This window comes from Eschrichtius robustus, chromosome 19 (assembly GCF_028021215.1).
Source record: "Eschrichtius robustus isolate mEscRob2 chromosome 19, mEscRob2.pri, whole genome shotgun sequence".
Classification (NCBI taxonomy): Eukaryota; Metazoa; Chordata; class Mammalia; order Artiodactyla; family Eschrichtiidae; genus Eschrichtius; species Eschrichtius robustus.
The window spans coordinates 15038348-15054824 of record NC_090842.1 but is presented as its reverse complement, the minus strand read 5'-3'; the positions used below and the strand labels follow the sequence as shown (position 1 = coordinate 15054824).

The window sequence follows — 16477 nt, the reverse complement described above, 5'->3', positions numbered from 1 at the left end:
AAAAAAGGTAAATTGGTGCTATTGGTGCATGGTGTCCAGCCTCGCTGAAAATCCTTTTACAAATACTGCACCAGTGCCGCCTTAGAAGCCTTGAGTTGAAGATGGCAGAGCACATAATGGAAGGAGCCCAAGTACCTGCATTACCGCTTAGAGAAGAGCCATTTACTGAACATGTTGGGCTTTATTTGTGCAAGAAAGAAACTTCAATTGTGTTTGAGCCATCAAACATTTGGGGATTTGTTATAGCAACTTCCATTGCCTTAACTAATGCAATGAGATACCATTTCAAAATTTTAATTTTCATCAGTAATAAGAGAAAATTTTATTCAGGCGCAGTAATGTAAAATTTAATCCCTCTGTTTTAAAATACATCATCAATGATACAATTAAAAATAGCACATGCTTTGGAGACATTTCTCCAAAAAAGATACTCAGTGGCCAATAAGCTCATGAAAAGATGTTTGACGTTGTTGATCATTAAGGAAATGCAAATCAAATCCAAAATGAGATATCACTGCACACCCACTAAGATGGCTATGATAAACAGACAAATGATAAAATAACAAGTGTTGGCAAGGCTATGGAGAATTAGGAACTCTCATATGCAGCTTGTGGGACTGTAAAATGGTACAGCTGCTGTGGAAAACAGTTTGTTGATTCCTCAAAAAGATAAACAGAATTGTTAGCAATTCTACTTCTACGTTTATATCCAAAATAATTGAAAATAGGAGTCCAAACAAAAACTTGTTCATGAATATTCTTGGCAGCACTATTTACAATAGCCATAAGGTGGAAACAACCCAAATGTCCATTAATGGATGAACAGAGAAACAAATTATGATGTATACGCAAAATGGGATATTATTTAGCCATAAAAATGGATGAAGTATTGATACTGCTACAGCTTGGATGAACCTTGAAAATATTATACTAAGTTAAAAAAGCCAGACACAAAAGGTCACATATTGTGTGATTCCTTCTGTATGGAATATCCAGAATAGGCAAATCCATAGAGAGAGAAAGCAGATTAGAGGTTGTCAGGGGCTGGTGACAGGAGGCTAGGGAGTGATTACTTAATGGATAGGGGGTCTTCTTCTAGAGCGATGAAAAAGTTTTGAAACTAAAGAGAGGTGGTTGTACAACATCATGAATACACTAAGTTCCACTGAAATATACAGTTTAAAATGGTTCATTGTATGTTATGTGAATTTCACCTCAGAAAAGAAAACAACCATGAAACTAAAAAGGAAAAAAAAAAAGTTAAGCCCCCTGTATTCCTCGTGACCAGAGATGACCACTGTTACCATTTTGTTGTGCTGAATTTCCTTCCAGACTTTTTTTTAATGTGTACTAAACATACTGATTTGTAAAACATGTTATTTTATTTAATAGACCATCCATCTTCAAGATTTAAAACATAGCACACAATGGTGATGGAAATTGTCTGTATCTTGACTGTATCAGCGTTAATATCCTGGTTGCGATATTGTATTATATGTCTGCAAAATGTTATCTTTGGGGGTGGGAGCACTAAAATCAGTTTCATTAGAAAATATAAAATACGAAACATATTGGAAAACAACATTTTTCCATATTTTAAAATTTAATTTTTTGAATAGGTGATATAGTCACAAGGTTCAGAAAATTTTAAATAAACAGAGTCATGATAAGTTTCATCCTTATTTATCATCTCTGCAATCCACCCTGCCTTATCCCCTATGGGGTCACTGTTTTTAGTGTCCCGTGTATCTTTCCACACTTTCTCTAGGCGTATACAAGTAAATTGGAATACAGATTTATATTCCCCATTAATACGAAAAATAGCATAAAATCACAGTTTTGTACTTTTCTTTTTTCTTTCACAATGTATGTATATTGGGGAATATTGGGGAGCTTTCCATATATGAACACAGAGAAATACCTCTCTGTCTCTCTGTCTCTCTCTTTCCACCTCCCTCTCTCTCTCTCTCTCTCTCTCTCTCTCTCTCTCTCGCCCTCCTGCTACATAGTATTCCAACGTATGGTTATACCATAATTTTTGCCCCCAAATTTTGTCTATCACTAAGGCATTGGTTAATCAATTAATTAATTGCTTAATAAATAAATTATGGTATAGTTTGAAGGACACTGGGAGAGAAGCCCGGGGGCAGGACACCTTCCCCCAGGAAGCAGTGGCAGAAGACATGGGGGCTGCCAGCAGAGGCTTGCCTAGAGGGTGAGTAGTAGAGCCCACCAGGTAGAGAAACGCATGAGCCATCCTCCAAAAGTAGTGAAGGTGACCCCACTGCTGGCAGGAACACATTGCTTCTAGAAGCAGAGAGTGACAATGAGGTTCTCTCCCAGCCCACACTTCTCGCTCAGGCTTGTGACTCAGCCCCCCTACTGCTCCCTTCCAGTATTTCTGCATCAAAGCCTTCCCTTTAAGAATCAGAGGTTCCCACTGACTAAATCCTCCCTTTCTGAGGCCACCTTATCCATGCTTCAGTAGCCATAAGTTGATGACTCCCAAATGTACATCTCTAGTCTAGACTTGTCTTCTGAACTTCAGAGTTGCACATCCAGCTGCCTTCTTGCATCTCCACTTGGAGGTCTCAAAAGCACCACCAATTCTTCATTTCCAAGATATCACTCACGTTACATCTTCCCATATCTGGCCTTCTTCCAGTGTTCCTTCTCGCAGAGAATGGCGTCTCCATCCAACTGCACAAGCTACAAACCTAAGACATCTTCAGTACCTCCTTTTCCTGCATTTCCCCATATCCGGTCTGCCCAGATATCCTCTGGATGTGGCCCCTTCCATCTCCAGTGCTCATTCTAATACAAGTAACCACAGGTTACCACAATCTCTTTTAACTGGTACGTTGCAGCCAAAGTGTTTCTTTTTTTTTTTTTTTTTTAACTTGAAATCTTATGTTGTCACTTGCTTAAACCCTTTAATAACTTTCCATTGCTTTTAAAATTGAACAGAATTCCTAGCATGGCCTTTAAGGTCCTACATGGTCAGACCCTGCCTACTTTCCTCCATTCTTACCTTGCACCACACAGCTGCCGGCTCTTGGGGCTTTCCTACTGCAAGGTCATGCTCCCTCCTGCCATAGGCCTTTTGCTCACACTTTTCCTTCTGTCTGTATCATTAACTTCTATTCAGTCTTTAAAGCACAACTCATAGAAGTCTTCTGCTGACCCTCTGCTTTGGTCAGCTTCCTTTTCTTCATTGCTCTGATCTCCTTTTGTTATATATATATATATATTCCTTTGAGTGTTTCCAACATTTGATCAGCATCTGTCTCCTCCACTAGGCTGTAAGCAACCTGAGTCTAGGGACTGCCTGTTTTTGCTTATCATTGTCACACAGAAATTAAATTTTGAATAAATGAATGACTGCTCGTGGCATAACAATGCACGGTGCCTCTTTACAACCCTTACCATCTCCTTGGAGACACAGCCCTATCTCTTGCTTCCTGGGGGTGCTGCAGAGGAAGAAGCATCCACCAGCCAGGAGCTTGTGCTGTGGAGTCAGGGAGATCTGGGCCTGTTTTGGCGCTGCCATTTACCAGCTGCGGATTCTTGAGCAAGTCCCTTTATCTCTCTGAACTTAAGTTTCCCAGTCTTTAAAAGAGGGTTACCACTTACCTCATAAGGTTGTTGTTGTTGTTTTAGTCACACCCAGTACATTTTAATATATATATATTTTAAAGAATCATCTTGGGGACTTCCGTGGTGGTCCAGTGGTTAAGACTCCGTGCTCCCAGTGCAGGGGCCCGGGTTCAATCCCTGGTCTGGGAACTAAGATCCCACATGCCACAACTAAGCCCGCTCGCCACAACCAGAGAAGCCCACGCACTGCAACGAAGAGCCCACACGCCGCCACAACAAAGACCCATTGCAGCCAAAATAAATAAATAAATAAATAAATTTATTTATTTTTAAAAAACGTCATTGTGGGGACAATTAGAAACTTGGAAAATGGACAGTGTATTAGATGATTCTTTTTTTTTTTTTGCCCACACTGCATGCATGCCGGATCTTAGTTCCTTGACCAGGGATCGAACCTGTGCCCCCTGCATTGGAAGCACGGAGTCTTAACCGCTGGACCGCCAGGGAAGTCCCCACAATGACTTTTTTTAGTGTTTCTTTTTTGAATCTAGGATCCAATCAAAGTTCACCCATTGCGTTTAGATGTCATACGTCTTTAGTCTCCTTTAATTTAAAGCACTTCACCTTACTTTTTAAATCTTTTGTCTGTCATGATATTAACACTTTTGAAGAGTCCAGGCCCATTGTCTGGTAGAATGTCCTCTGTTCAGCGTTTGCTGCCTCCTTTTTAGATTCAGGTGAGACATTTTTGGTGAGAGGACCACATCAACGAGGATGTGTACTTCCCCATACACTCAACCGGGGGCATACAGTATCAATTTGTCCCAGGATTGGTGATGCTAAATTCAATCACTTGGTTAAGGTGGTGTTACCTAACAGAGCTGTGATGGGGGATTAAATGAAGGAATGTACCCAAGGGGTCTGGTCCATAAACCTTAGTTCTTCCCCATTCCCCTTCAGCCTTCACTTTGGGGCAGATGCACGACATTCTTTTTTTTTTTTTTTTTTTTTTTTAAGATTTTTTGATGTGGACCATTTTTAAAGTCTTTATTGAATTTGTTACAGTAATGCTTCTAGGGGCTTCCCTGGTGGCTCAGTGATTAAGAATCCGCCTACCAACGCAGGGGACATGGGTTTGAGCCCTGGTCCTGGGAAGATCCCACATGCTGCAGAGCAACTAAGCCCATGCGCCACAACTACTGAGCCTGTGCTCTAGAGCCCACGAGCCACAACTACTGAGCCCATGAGCCACAACTACTGGAGCCTGCGCGCCTAGAGCCCGTCGTCTGCAGCAAGAGAAGCCACCACAGTGAGAAGCCCACGTACTGCAATGAAGAGTAACCCCTGCTTGCCACAATTAGAGAAAACCCTCGTGCAGCAACGAAGACCCAACACAGCCAAATAAATAAATAATAAATAAATAAATAAATAAATTCTTAAAGAAAAATAATGCTTCTGTTTTAGGTTTTAGTTTCTTGGCTCTGAGGCATGTGGGATCTTAGCTCCCTGACCAGGGATCAAACCCACACCCCCTGCATTGGAAGGTGAAGGCTTAACCACTGGACTGCCAGGGAAGTCCCAAGATACACAACATTCTTGACTACACTTTCTCACCACAAGTGCCTCTTGGTGGGACTGGTAGTTATCACTAATTTGAGACTACTTTTTTTAAAAATTAATTTTATTTATTTGGTTGCGCTGGGTCTTAGTTACAACATGTGGGCTCCTTAGTTGTGGCATGCGAACTCTTAGTTGTGGCATGCATGTGGGACCTAGTTCCCTGACCAGGAATCAAACCTGGGCCCCCTGCATTGGGAGTGCAGAGTCTTACCCACTGTGCCACCAGGGAAGTCCCAAACTTGAGACTACTTTTTAAAAAAATATTTTATTATGAAACTTTCAGGGGACTTCCCTGGTGGTCCATTGGTTAAGACTCTGCACTCTCAATGCAGAGGGCAAGGGTTCGATCCCTGGTCGGGGAACTAAGATCCCTCATGCCACATGGCGTGGCCGAAAAAAAAAAAAGGTAAGTGTGAATAAAATATAATTTAAAAAAATTTTTATTATGAAACTTTCAAATATACACAAAAGTAGAGAGAGTAGTTTAATGACTCTCAATGTATTCATCACCCAGTTCAAAAAAATTATCACCATTTTACCAGTAAGCTTTGTAATTACTTTTGAGCTTTATCCTTTGAGCCTCTTCTTTTCTTTCCCTAATACACAGGTCTTTGAATTCTGCAGGGGACATTTGGGAAAACTTTCCACCTATGAATTTTCCTTGTTCCATTGGTCCAGCTTGCAGGTAAGTGCTAATGATAAATGCATGCTGTTGGAGATAGTAGGCACTGGTTCAGCATGTCCAGAAATGCTGCGGCACTTCTCAGACTGCACACCAGTTACCTGGGGGTCATGTGAAATTACAAATTCTGACTACATAGCTCTGGAATGGGGTCTGAAATTCTGCATTTCCAAACAGACTTCTAGGTAATGCCAGTGGTGCTGGTCTGAGAAAGTGCTTTGAGCAGGGAAGTGTTCTTAGAGGGTAAAATCTTGATATTTTGGATACAGACGATAAGAAACATCTGATAAGAAAGAAAGAAGCTAAGTAATGCCTGAGGTTCCTTCCAGCACTTAAATTCTTTGAGTCTTTGTTCCTAACCTCTAGCAATTGCAGAAGTAACTAAGCACAATGACTCCACTCCTACTTCTAGGAAGAAGCAAGCTTGAATTAAAGACTTGAAACCCCTGCATAAAATTTCAGTAGGTTTGTTCCAGTTCCTCCTATATAATCAACAATCCTAGGGTCGAGTTCGAGGCAATGGAAGCACTGCCCAGACTGTCACACAGATTTTTCCTTACCTTTTAAAATATTTGTTTCTGTAGGCAGGCAGATGTATAATTAAAGCAAAGATGAACCAGTCTGTGGAGGTGTGGCCCAATAATTTTTAATTCTCTAAGCACCCAGGTGACAGTTCATTATAGTCCTGAGAAATGAGAGGAGTGGTTAGAAAGTTCCAAAATATTTGCTCATGCTTTCACCTTAGATTATCATGTTGGTGTGGAATTTGGTCAATCAGCCACCACATATTAAGCATCTACTATGTGGACAAACAAGACAGAAACATCCTAGTGGTAGAGGAGACAGAAAATAAACATGCAAACAACTAAGACAATTTCAGATACTGAGACATGTTCTAAAGAATTGAAACAGACCCTGCTTTTCCTTGTTTCAGGCTTTACCTCCTTTTTTTTTCTTTCTCCTTTCCTTTCCTTTTTTTCCCCTTTCTGTCAGTCCTTCCCATGAACTTAATTAGCATTAGATGATTGAGAAGGCTTACAAAGATAGCTCTCAAAAGAACCCTTTCAACTGCTACCAAAATAACACTACACCAGCAATTACAAGAAAGAGGCATGAATACCCCAATATATCCCACCCTTTTAAACTGCAGTGTTTTGCAGCAATTACAGATAAAGAAAATTGCAGCCTGGGACAATACCATAACCATATACCCCTTTCTTCTCTTGCCTTATAAAAACTCCAGTTCTGCTTCAGCTCGGGGAGTTAGCTAATTTTGAGGCGCTACCTGACACGCATCAGCTGAATATCTGAATTACTTTATTTTTTGTTTCTTGACAGAATATAAAATAGACCATTTTAAGGGGGAGAGACTGCTTTAGTTGGGATGGTCAGGGAAAATGTCTCTGAGGAGGATTCATTTGAATCGAGACTAAATAATAATAAGGTCAGCTTGAGATAATTTGGGGTAGAATGTTCTAAGCAGGAACCACACATACAAAGTCCAGAAAATTTGGTAGAAAGTGGAGAACATGGATGCAGGTGAGTGAATGAGGAGAGAAGGGCCACGTGGGTTGGAAACCCCTGGAGGTTTCTGTTTTGTTTGTTTTAACAGCTTTATTAAGACATAATTCAGAGAATTCCCTGGCGGTCCAGTGGTTGGGACTCCGCACTTTCACTGCCAAGGGCCCAGGTTCAATCCCTGGTCAGGGAACTAGGATCCCGCAAGCTGCACGGCGAAAAAAGACATAATTCATATATGATTCACCCATTTAAAGTGTACAATTTCAACGGTTTTTAATATGTTCACAGAATTGTGAAACCATCACCACCATCAAGTTTAGAACATTTTCATCACCCCCAAAAGAATTCCCATAGCCATTAATATTCACTTTCTACCTTCACACCCTGCCCTCACCCCCAGCCCTAGGCAACTACTAATATATTTTCTGTCTGTATGAATATGCCTATTCTGGCCATTTCATGTAAATGGAATAATACAACATATAGTCTTCTGTGACTGACTTTTTTCACTTAGCATAATGTTTGCAAGGTTTATCCATGTTGTAGCATGTATCAGTACTTCATTCCTTTTTACGCAGAATAGTATTACACTGTATAAATATGCTACTTGTGTTTATCCATTCATCAGTTGATGAACATTTGGGTTGTTTCCACTTTTTGGCTATTATGAATAATGTTGCTATGAACATTCACATACAAGATTTTGTATACAAGTGTGGGTAAATGGTTGTATTTCTCTTGGGCACATAACTAGGAGTGAGATTGCTATATGGTGACTCTATGTTTAACCTTTTGAGGAACTGCCGAACATTTATTATCTTTTTATTTCAGCAATCTTAGTGGGTATCTCATTGTGTTTTTTTTTTTTTAAATAATTTTTATTGTGCATTTGTACTTTTTTTTTTTTTTTTTTTAATGGCTGTGTTGGGTCTTCGTTTCTGTGCGAGGGCTTTCTCTAGTTGCGGCGAGCGGGGGCCACTCTTCATCGCAATGCGCGGGCCTCTCACTATCGCGGCCTCTCTTGTTGTGGAGCACAGGCTCCAGACGCGCAGGCTCAGTAGTTGTGGCTCACGGGCCCAGTAGCTCCGCGGCATGTGGGATCTTCCCAGACCAGGGCTCGAACCCGTGTCCGCTGCATTGGCAGGCAGACTCTCAACCACTGCGCCACCAGGGAAGCCTGTGTTTTTTTATTTACTGTTTTTTTTTACAGTTTTATTAAGATATAATTGACATACAGCACTGTATAATTTTTATTTATTTAAATTGAAGTATAGTTGATTTACAATGTTGTGTTAGTTTCACATGTACAGCAAAGTGATTCAGTTACACATATATATATTTAAATTAGGTTATTTGGGCTCCCCTGGTGGCACAGTGGTTGAGAATCTGCCTGCCAATGCAGGGGACACGGGTTCGAGCCCTGGTCTGGGAAGATCCCACATGCCGCGGAGCAGCTGAGCCCGTGAGCCACAACTACTGAGCCTGCGCGTCTGGAGCTTGTGCTCCGCCAACAAGAGAGGCTGCGATAGTGAGAGGCCCGCGCACCGCGATGAAGAGTGGCCCCCGCTTGCTGCAACTAGAGAAAGCCCTCGCACAGAAACGAAGACCCAACACAGCCAAAAATAAATAAATAAATAAATTTTAAATTAGGTTATTTATCTTTTTATCGTTGAAGTGTAACAGTTCTTCATATATTCCAGATACAAGTTCCTTATCAGATATATGATTTGCACATATTTTCTCCCATTCTGCAGGTTGTCTTTTCAGTTTCTTGATGGTGTCCTTTGAAACACAAAAGTTTTTAATTTTAATTAAGTTCGACATCTCTTTTTTCTTTAGTTGCATGTGCTTTCAATGTCATACCCTAGAAACCACTGCCTAACCAAGAGTCATGAAGACTTACTTCTATGTTTTCTTCTCAGAGTTTTATAGTCTTAGCTCTTACATAAGAGGCCTATGATAATAGATCATAGTTAATTTTTGTATATGGTGTGAGGTAGAGGTCCAACTGCATTCTTTTACATATGGATATCAAATTGTCCTAGCATCATTTGTTGAAAAAACTATTCTTTCCTGGGACTTCCCTGGTGGCACAGTGATTCAGAATCCGCCTGCCAGTGCAGGGGACGTGGGTTCGAGCCCTGGTCCAGGAAGATCCCACGTGCTGCAGAGCAACTAAGCCCATGCACCACAACTACTCAGCCTGCGCTCTAGAGCCCGCAAGCCACAACTACTGAAGTCCGCCTAGAGCCCGTGCCCTGCAACAAGAGAAGCCCCCGCAGTGAGAAGCACACGCACCACAACAAAGAGTAGCCCCTGCTCGCCACAACTAGAGAAAGCCCACGCACAGCATCGAAGACCCAACGCAGCCAAAAATAAATAAATATAAATAAATTTATTAAAAAACAAAAACACTATTCTTTCCTCATTGAGTCGTCTTGGCACCCTTTCAAAGATCATTTGACCATTTGTGCGTAGATTGATTGATCTATTCCATTGATCTATTTGTCTTCATACTACTACTACATTGTCTTTTTTTTTTTTTTTATAAATTTATTTATTTTTCGGCTGTGTTGGGTCTTCGATGCTGTGCGCGGGCTTTCTCTAGTTGCGGTGAGCAGGGGCTACTCTTTATTGCGGTGCGTGTGCTTCTCACTGCGGTGGCTTCTCTTTGTTGCGGAGCACAGGCTCTAGGCACACGGGCTGCAGTAGTTGTGGCTCATGGGCTCTAGAGCACAGGCTCAGTAGTTGTGGTGCACGGGCTTATTTGCTCCGTGGCACGTGAGATCTTCCCGGACCAGGGCTCGAACCCATGTCCCCTGCATTGGCAGGCGGATTCTTAACCACTGTGCCAGCAGGGAAGTCCCTACATTGTCTTAATTTCTGTAGCTCTGTAGTAAATTTTGAAATCAGAACTTTGTTTTTTCCCACAGTATTTTAGTATCAGCTTGTCAGTTTCTGCAAAAAAAGCCACCTGGGATTTTGATAGGGATTACATTGAATCTGTAGATCAGCTTGGGGAGTATTACCCTTTTAACAGTATTAAGTCTTCTGATCTATGAACATAGGATATTTTTCCATTTATTTAGATCTTTTTATTTCTTTCAACAGTTTTTTATACTTTTCAATGTACAGGTTTTACACTTCTTTTGTTAAATTTATTACTAAGTACTTTATTTTTGATGCTATTGTAAATTAAATTGTTTTTTGAATTTCATTTTTGGATTGTTTGCTAGTATGTAGAAGTAGAATTGGTGTTTGTTTATTCATCTTGTATCCTGCAACCTTGCTAAACTCCTTTATTAGTTCTAATATTTTTTTAGTGGATTCCTTAGGATCTTCTATATATAAGATAATGTTATCTGCAAATAAAGATCATTTTACTTCTTCCTTTTCAATCTGGATGCCATTTCTTTCTTGCTCAATTGCCCTGGATAGAATCTCCAATATATTATTGAATAAAAGGGTGAGAATGGACATCCTTGTCTTGGTCCTGGTCTTGTGGGGGAAAGTATTCATTTCTTCACCATTATGATATTAGCTGTGGGTTTTTTATAGATGTTCTTTGTTTCAGTTTAAGGAAGTTCCCTTCTATTCTTAGGTTACTGAGTATTTTTAATCATGAAACGTTTTTGGATTTTCGTCAAATGCTTTTTTTTTTTCTTGCACCTATTGAGATGATGAAATGGTTTTTGTCCTTTATTCTATTAATGTGGTGCATTAAATTAATTGATTTTCCAATGTAAAATCAACCTTGCATTCCTAGGATAGTTCCCACTTGGTTATGGTGTATAATTCTCTTTATATACTACTGCATTCAGTTGACTAGTATTTGTTGAGGCTTTTGTGTCCATATTCATAAGAGATAATGGTATGTAGGGTTTTTTGGTAACATGTCTTTCTGGTTTTTGTATCAGAGTAACACTGGCTTCATAGAACGAATTGAGAAGTGTTTCCTCCTCTCCTATATTTTGGAAGAGTTTGAGAGGATTCATATTAATTCTTTAAGTGTTTCGTGAAATTCACCAGTAAAGTCATCTGGGCTTGGGAGTTTCTTTGGGGGAAGTTTTAAATTACTAATCCAATCTCTTTACTTGTTATAGGCCTTTCCAGACTTTCTGTTTCTTCTTTAGTTGATTCTGGTAGTTTGTGTCTTCCTAGGACTTTGTCCATTTCGTTTGTTATAATTCGTTGGCATATGTTTCTTCATGGTATTCTCTTATAATTCTTTTTTTTCCTGTAAGGTCAGTAGTAATGTCCCCTCTTTCATTTCTGATTTTAGTCTTCTCTCTTCTTGGTCAGTCTAGCTAAAAGTTTGTCAATTTTGTTGATCTTTTCAAAGAATGAAATTAGGTTTTATTTTTTTCCCCTCCCGTTCTCTATTTCGATAATTTCCACTCTAATTTTTATTGTTTTCTTCTTTCTGCTTGCTCTGGGTTTTGTTTGCTTTTTCCCCCCCTGTTACTTAAGGTGGAAATTTAGTTTATTGATTTGAGATCTTTCTTTCTTTTTTTTTTTTAATGTTGGCGTTTATAGCTAAAAATTTCCCTCTGAACACTGTTTTAGCTCCATCCTATAAGTTTTGGTATTTTGTGTCTTCATTTTTATTTGTTGTTTTTTTTTTAAACATTTTCTAACTCCCTTACTGATATTCTCTGTTGGATGAGATGTTGTCAACATACCTTCCTTTCATTCCTTATAAATATGGTGTCCTTTAGTTCTTTGAACATATTTACAATAGGGACTTTGAAGTTTTTGTTAAGTTCAACATCTAGGCCCCCACCAAAGCAGTTTCTGTTGCCTAATTTTTTTTTTTTCTTCTTGTCATGGGTCACGCTTTCCTGTTTCTTTGCATGTCTCATAATTTTTTTGTTGAAAATGGAACATTGCTACAATAATATATTGTAGCAACTCTGGATATTGATCCCTCTCTCACCTGGGGCTTGTTTTCTTATTTATTTTTTCAGTGACTTGCCTGGACTAGTTCACAGAAATCTATCAATATTTTATCCACAGTGTGTAGTCTCTGATGTTGCTCCTCAAAGAGTGAAGCTTTGACCATGTGCACAGTCTTCTGACCACCAGGGATTATTGTAGTTTTAGCAGTGCTCTCTTTCCCTGGTCTCCCTGTTAAGCTGCTAGGTGATCTGATTCTACTGTAACACTCACAGCCTTTAGCCTCCAGTAATTGCTAGCTGACTGCTCTGTTGTTTTTGGCAAAGTCTGGGGCATAAAATTGTTCCACAGTGTGATCCAGCTAAAGTCAGGCCCCTTTGTGGGGGCAGTCTTTGAGGCTTGCTCTGAGCTCAGAAGGGCCCTTCTTATCTGTCTCTTTCCTTGGTTTACTCTCTTAAACTTCTAGCTGGGCTACTATTTTGTTTGTTGCTGCTAGTTTAATGGAGCTAAGAGCCTCCTCTTAACTGTTTGCCACCAAACTCTCCATTGTTTTTGACAATACCCTTATGCATGAACTTCCCCACATTGTCTTCCTAATAAAGTATGTCCTCTTAGGGAGAGCTACTGAGCTCTCTGTTCTTTTTTTTTTTATTTTAATTAATTAATTAATTAATTTACTTATTTATTTTTGGCCGCGCTGGGCCTTCGTTGCTGCGCACGGGCTTTCTCTAGTTGTGGCGAGCAGGGGCTACTCTTTGTTGTGGTGAGCAGGCTTCTCATTGCAGTGGCTTCTCTTGTTGTGGAGCATGGGCTCTAGGCATGCGGGCTCAGTAGTTGTGGCTCGCGGGCTCTAGAGTGCAGTCTCAGTAGTTGTGGGGCACGGGCTTAGTTGCTCCGTGGCATGTGGGATCTTCCTGGACCAGGGATTGAACCCATGTCCCCTGCATTGGCAGGCGGATTCTTAACCACTGTGCCACCAGAGAAGTGTCTGAGCTCTCTGTTCTTATGGCCTCCCTCTCCCCCACCCTCCAACAGAATGCCTGTACTACTGCATTAGAGTAGGGCAGGGGAAGGGACTGTGGTCCACTTCTTCTGAAGTGATAAACCTGTGTTGCTCCACAAGTGGGGCATTGGATGTGGATGGCAGCCCCTAGTCTTTTGGGCTTGCCCTCCTGGCATGGAATCTATGAGTGAGCTGGGGTGGGGGCAATTGGGACCCAATATTCTCAGCTTTCTGTGCCTAGGTAAAGCTTCCACCCTATGAGTGGGACCTGGGATTTGGAAGGGAGTCCCAGTCCAGGCCCCTGCCAGAAAGAGGGATGATATGCTGGCCACTTGCCCTTCCTTGGGTGAAACCATAGTCCTAAACTAGGAGCTGAAGGGAAAGGGAGTCCTATTTTCTTTGACCTCCCTGCTTGAAGTAGAACTTATGTCACAGTAAGCTGGGAGGAGATAGAATCAGACAGTGGCTCAAATACCATAGACTCTTACTGTTCTTATCAAGATTTACTAAACTTTCTTGAATAAATGTTTCTCCATTTTCTGTATACTCTTGGGACAATATCCAGAGATTTTAAATGGTTGGTTTAAAAAAAAATAATTTTCACTAGTTAAATGTTTCAGTGGGGAGATGAGCTTCTCACGCTGCCATTCCAGAAGTGTGGTCACCTTAGGGGTTTTATTTCCCCATCTATTTTAGTATGAAAAATTCTAAACAGCAAAGTTGGAAGAATTTCACAGTGAATACCCATGTTCTCCTTACTAAGATTCTACCATTAACATTTTGTTATAATTGTTGTATCATATCTGTCCATTTATCTATCATTCACTCTGATGTATTTTTGGATGCAATGCAAAGTAAGTTGCAGACATCAGTAACTTCTAAATTCTCCCGCATGTGTATCATTAACTAGAATTCAATATTTGTTTGCAGTTTTTTTTTTCTTTTGAGGTAAATTTTGCATACAATGAAGTACATAAATCTTAGGTGTACAGTCATTGAGTTTTGATAGATTCATGCACCTGTGCAACCCAAGCTCCTGTCAGGATATGAAACATTTCTATCACCCAACAGAGTTCCCCATATCTCTTCCCCGTCAGTCACCATCACCTCCCCGCCCCCAGAGGCAACCACTGTTATGATTTTTTTCTACCGTATATTAGTTTTTTCCTGGTCTACAACTGTACATATTAAGAAATCATATAGTATGAACTCTTTCATGTAGAACTTCTTTCACTTAGCCTAATGCTTTTGAGAGGCAGCCATGTTGCATGTATCAACTATTCAATATTATTACTGAATAGTATTGCATGATATGAATTTACCAACTTATTTATCCATTCTCCTTTTTACAGTCACCTGGGCTATAATTTACTGGAGGACTTTAGGCAGAGAATTGGCATCTAATTTACCCTTTAGATAGGTCATTCTGGTTAGTAAATGGGAGGTGAACTATGAGGGCAGGGCAAGAAGAGGCCTGTTAGGAGGTTCTTGCAGCAGTTCAGGTGAGATTTGAGGTTGGTTTGGATGAACATTGTAGCAGTGCATTGTAGCAGTGCAGATGGTGAGTGGAGATGGTCTGATTCAGGGTACATTTTGGAAGTCAAGCTAACAGGATTTGCTGATGGACGGGATTGTGGAAAGTGAAAGAAAAGAAAGAATCAAAGGTGACTCTATTCCCCCAAGACATTCCTTAAACAAAATGTTGCCATTATGAGGGTGGAGAGGCAATTAAAAAACAAGTCATAAACTTTCTGCTTGGAGATTTGCCTAAAAAACAGTTGGAGGGCAATCACTAAGCAAGTATTTGCCAGCTGCTTCCAGATGGCACCCTGTGAACACATGCAGCGCTTTAGACAACCAGCATAATTTGCAGCTTCTCTTGCTATGATAATATGTATCACTATTAGAAATACAGTTCAACTTAATTTTTGAATCTCTGCTTTATCCACCCTCCCACCTGCCACCCCACTTGACCAGCACTTCAGAGCTGTTGGCTTTAAGATTCAACTTCCCTTATTTCACTCAGACAGGAAACTCTTAAATGTTGGTTATTTCTTATCTGAATCTTTAAATATGTCACTGTGTTTCTCTGATTGGCCTTTTAAAAAGTATTACATAAAGACTGATCCCTTTACATAAAATGAGGCTGAGATCAAGCTTTCATTTATTAAACAAATATTTATTGTGTGCCTACTAGATGCTAGGAACTGTGCTAGGCATTGGTTATACCACAGTGAATAAGATAGACTCTGCCCTCAAAGAGCTCGAAGAACACATAAATTGGGCAGTTTTATTACAATGTGATAAATGCTATAATAGAAAGCATGTAAAAGTGGCATTCAACAGAGGCTTAAGGATCAAGCCAGAAAAAACTTCCAGAGGATATGTTTTAGTTGAGAACTGAGGGATCAAAAAAATGAGCCAGAGAAGTTGAAGATGGGACAGAACAGGGTATTCCAGGTGGGAGAAGCAGCATGATCTAAGATCCAGATGTGGTACATTGGTAGAACTTCACATTTGAGATGGGGGAAGTAGAGTCTAAGAGGGAGTTCTTAGAGAAGGATGCAAGGGACAGATCTTGAAAGGCTTTCTAAACCTGAAAGTTCTTATGGAGAGGGGGAAAGGGTTGCAGGTGAGTGTTGAAGTGATCATAAATTGATGGAGGTGATTATAACTGCCTGTGAACTAAGCTGCCCTCATGTGATTTTCTCCATTCAGAATTTGCCTGCTTGGGCTTGGGAGAAGGCAAGGAGAAGCCAGAGTGTTGGGAACGTCCAGGGTTGTGAGTGCTGAAGACAATTCAGCATTTCTCCAACTGCTCTTTCTCAAAACATTCTACTGACAGATGTTAACAGGATGAAAACGTCCGTGGTCAAAGAAGTTTGGGAGAACTGCTATATACTCTAATCCCTTCTTAATATGCACATAAACATATTTGAAGTTCTGAGGGTCTCACATTTGAAAACCCAGTTAAATTTAGTGTAGTCAACTTTTTTAAGCTTATTTGCATCTAGAATGGCCTGTGTGTGTGTGTGTGTGTGTGTGTGTGTGTGTGTGTGTGTTGCATCTGCTAAGGTCTCATAGTTTGGTTTATGATGGATCAGATAATCATTCACCTTACCACTACATAAAATAATAGGAGCCTTTATTTCTTTTCA

General features: G+C 40.3%; 1 long non-coding RNA gene across 3 annotated transcripts in view; it reads left to right on the top strand.

The window, feature by feature from the left end:
• The window catches only part of LOC137752629 (uncharacterized), a 30899-nt gene extending 14422 nt beyond the window's left edge, over nt 1–16477 (top strand). Inside the window, exons 3-5 of one of the 3 annotated variants that reach the window (XR_011071242.1) lie at nt 4663–5623; nt 5842–5902; nt 16038–16477. This is a non-coding gene — a long non-coding RNA (uncharacterized lncRNA). Of the gene's footprint in view, nt 1–4662; nt 5624–5824; nt 5903–16037 lie in introns of all 3 variants that reach the window. The other 2 variants (XR_011071241.1, XR_011071243.1) reach the window with 2 other exon arrangements.